We start from the raw sequence: 4,521 nt of genomic DNA on the forward strand, positions 1-4,521 counted from the left end.
AACTAGTTCAAGTGATAGACTTTTGACCTGAATCCAATGATTATTCATCTGAATAAAAACCACTCAAGAGAAGTACTGCTTCTTGGAGCATTTGTGCTCCACATCAGTACATCTCACACATTTGCCTTTGTTTCCATGGGATTCATGGAATTGTTAGTTTCTGCTCCACCATTTCCACCCTAGTGTAATAATAAGTATAATTTAGGACAGCAATTACATTTTTGTGTTATCCTTCCGCATTACACACATTTAGTCAATGTTCTTAAACTCAACCGATTATTGTCATTTTACCATACTGTTCATATTGAACAGACATCAGTGTTTACTTGGAAAGATGACTGTATATTTCCACTTTTGATTTGTATTTCCATCGTAAGTTTGGTATTTAATTTCATTTGGAAGTGGTATTAAAAGGTCTTACATTTAACTTGTTTATACCTGTAGACACCCTGTGAAGCCCCCACTGCAGAGACAGTTGGTGACAGAGAGGTGCAGACATTAAGTTAAACATGCCTTAAGAATAGAGTAACAAATAGAGACTAAATGTGTAAATGGCTGTTGAAACTGAGTTGGTGCATGTCAGTTTAGGCAAAGGTAACCTTTTAAACCTCTAGGTTTAAAACAAATTCAGATTTGATTGGAACTCTCTTTTATACATTTATAGTTGGATTTGACATTTAATTCATTTAGCAAGTTGTTTAACTCAAACAACCATAACACGGTACATATGGTATACAATGCTGCAGTCAGATTTGGCGAAATTGTTAGCTTGGATGTTATCTTTACATATAGATGGGGTCTTGTTGATGCGCACGCAGCTTCAAGGCAGAAAGACGCGTTCCATTTCACTTTTACTGTACCTACACCTTTAATGTTCCCGCCATCCCCCCATTTCTGAATAAAGTTCGACTGATCTGATTTGTTGATTTCTGTTGCTATGAAAACCAGTTTAGCCAAGCTAACTAACATTGTTTTTAGCTAGCTTGCATTACCATTCAATTGCTAACAAAACATTAGTAAAAATAGCTTGCTAATCGGGCAGAACTTGAACTCGGGCAGGAGACTGAGACCTCAGCGCACCACTAGCATCTCGTCATATCACGCAGTCGGAGCACAGCTAGATAATCAGCGTCAGCGCTCTTGGGTACCCAGCATGCAGTGCGGCATGTTAAAAAAACAACAGCTACGCAAGGGATTTCAGTTGTTGTGTTCGTTCAGTTAGATGTTTGTAATGTTATTATGTTATATTCTGCGTTCTAAGAACGCTCTAGAACGCTCTTAGAACGCTCCTAAGAAGCTCTTAGCGTTAAGAGCTTCTTAACGAATCTGGGAAACCCGGCCATTGTTTGTTAGTTAATATAATCTTGTTGGTCACCTTGAGTGTGCATGCTGTGTAGTTTAATGGGAACAGAGAGTCGGCCATTTTACTATCACAGGCTATACTTGCAAGGAGCTGAACGTGGGCTGTGCCCTAGACCAGACCAATTGCCTATGAGGCTAATCTTGATTCTGGATTGACTGAGATTCTGGAAAGAGATCTACTCAAGAAGAGAGTCAATATCTGTGGTTTTCAAGCCATCTTTGAGAAAGTTTGAAAACAATGTTGCGGTTAATATGTTTTGATTGTGGGAGGCAACTTTTGGACTACACCTAAACCTCATGCGGCCACCGCACCACCCGCACTGGCAAAGAGGGAAACAGCATGGATGGGGAAAGTGTGTGGGCAGAGCAAGCAGTAGTAGTACATAAACTACACACGTCCTTTACTAAAGTGTATTCTGACTTTCATAAAGTTATTGTTGTAATCAAAGCTTTTAAAGAATGGATCTCTGCATGATGGGCCTGACCAGAGCACAGGTGGCCTGACAGAACACACTTCAAAGTTGTCACTTTCAAAAGGGTGGCATTTTAACCCTGTCAGTCCAAAATGTCTAAAAGTTGGTACGCATGCCTTATTGCCAATGGGGAACAAAGAAGTCTCAAGAACCCATAATGTCGGCAGCATGGATATTTCTCTACAGTGACAATTTGTGAAGAATTTCAAAAAATGACTTCAAATCAGCCATTGATCCAATTGTATTGAAATGTTGTGTACATGTATGAAATACATGTCTGTGTCATGTCAATTTTGTAATGGTTTGCAATGCTGAGGAGGAACCCGCCATTGCTGCCTGCAGCTATATTTGGTGGTATTATTATTATGTTTTACCCATGGGAGTCAATGGCAGCCCCTAGACCAGTACCGTAAAAAGTTGTGAAATTTGGCATGTTGAAACTGCAGACCATTAGTAACTACCATACCAAACATGGGCCATGTGAGACAATAGGTGGCGCTACAGGCCACGCCCCAATATGTCAATTTTCAAATTGATGCCATTTGCAGGCCATAAGTCCCAAAATTCTGAAATTCATTACATATGCCTTATTTCTCATGAGGAATAAAAAAGCCTCAAGAAGCTATAACGGCCGCCATATTGAATTTGTCTGTACAATAAAGATTAAGGAAACGCGTTTTTTCCCTACTCCTCCTATATTTTTGGTCGAATTTTCTTCAAAATTGCCATAGATGATATCCAGACTGAGCCTCACAAAAGTTATCGTAGGGATTTCTGATTTTCAAAACCCTTTGTCCGGTAGAGCCAATCAAAATCTGCAACAAAGCAACCAAACAGGACGTTTGGTCAAATCTCAGCAAATCTTTGAGATATCAACACCAAACTTGGTATGTCACGTGGAAGACACTACAACATGTTACCATGTGCAAAGGCAACTTCATACCTCTAAAAATGATTGATATAAAGCAAATTGAATTTATTGCTAATGCTAAAATAATGCTTTACACATCCGCCGGCCAAAAAATGATACTCTGATTCAATCACTAGTTCATATGAAGACTCTTGAGAATGTTGAGTACACAAATCTGAGAAAAAGTTGACTGTAACATGAAAACTCGATTTTTAGTGAATATTTGAAACATGCATGCTTGGCTAATTTCTAGGGCTGTTTCCCCAAATCCTCTCTCCCTTTGCTCCTGTGCGCGCGTGCTCCACATTCTCACACACACAAGGTGTGTGTGAAAGAGCCCCTTGACACACGCGCGAGCTTGGTACACGCACAAGAAGACGACCATTTTATTTTATCGTTGGAGAACTCCTGCAGCCCTCAGAGATTTTCATTGTTACATTTGACAGTGAGTAATAAGATCCTACAATGGCAGTACAAAACATGTATTTTAGCGTTTGTATTCGTATGATAACTTGAAGACTTTTATACTGTCGTAAACAGGATAGCAGCTAATCTATCTAGGCTAGCTGAGCTAAGGATATCTCTTTGTACAGACAGTATTACAGGCTAGCAAGTCGTAAAATCTTTAACATTATACTTGCTTCTGTGAGACGCGTTTGAAATTTGTATACTGTGCGTAACTATGCGGTTGGGTTGTTCTATTTTTACATGTCATTGTTGATGTAATTTAAATTAGTACGGTGAGTTCCAAATGTGTCTTTCGATTAAACACTGCAGCGTGTATTACACAATGATCATTTGTGGTGCGGCGTCTATTCGAAGGCTACGTTTAATTAGTAAGACAGATTCAGTGAATTGTAGTTGCAGTGCGGCCATACACAAACAAATAGACAAGGAGGTCAAACAAATGCCGAGCAAGCAATAACCCTTAAGGCTAGTTTTTGCTTTTGTGGACGGTGTTTCAAATTTATGTACTGTACGTACCTACGGTTGGGTTATTCTATCTTTAGCTACATGTCATTGTTGATGTAATTTTGTTTGTTCGTTCCAAGTTTTTCTGACGGTCTTCACATCGTAAGTTATTCTTTTTGAAACTGTAGCTAGGTAGCCTAGTTTGCTGCACAGTTAGAGCTAGCATAAGCAAGTAGCAATGGTACCATGGTTGTTTTGCTTGCTAGCTTTGTTTGGGTTCATGGTTTGATCGTTTAGGAGTTCCATTGAAAGCCTATAGACCTACAATACGTTTGTAATCGGCATTTTGTACCATGCTGCACGATTTCCTATCTCTTGATAACATTTTATATTTGTATCAATTTTATACACTAAATTGCCAAAGTATTCGCTCGGTTGCCTTTACACGCTCATGAACGTGAGTGACATCTCATTCTTAAACCATAGGATATGATGTCGGACCACCCTTTGTAGCTATAATAGTTTCAACTCGTCTAGGAAGGCTTTCCACAAGGTTTAAGAGGTTTATGGAAATGTTTTACCATTCTTCCAGAAGTGCATTTGTGAGGTCCAACATTGATGTGGAACAAGAAGGTTTGGCTCGCAGTCCCTGCTCTAATTCATCCCAAAGGTGTTGTATTGGGTTGAGGTCAGGACTGTGTGCAGGCCACTCAAGTTCGTCCACACCAATCTCGCTCATCCATGTGTTTATGGGCCTTGCTTTGTGCACTGTTGCACAGTCATGTTAGAACAGGAAGGGGCCATCTCCAAACTGTTCCCACAAAGTTTGGAGCATGAAATTGTCAAAATGTTGGTGAATTATTG

The sequence above is a fragment of the Osmerus eperlanus genome, chromosome 12, assembly GCF_963692335.1.
Source record: "Osmerus eperlanus chromosome 12, fOsmEpe2.1, whole genome shotgun sequence".
NCBI lineage: Eukaryota > Metazoa > Chordata > Actinopteri > Osmeriformes > Osmeridae > Osmerus > Osmerus eperlanus.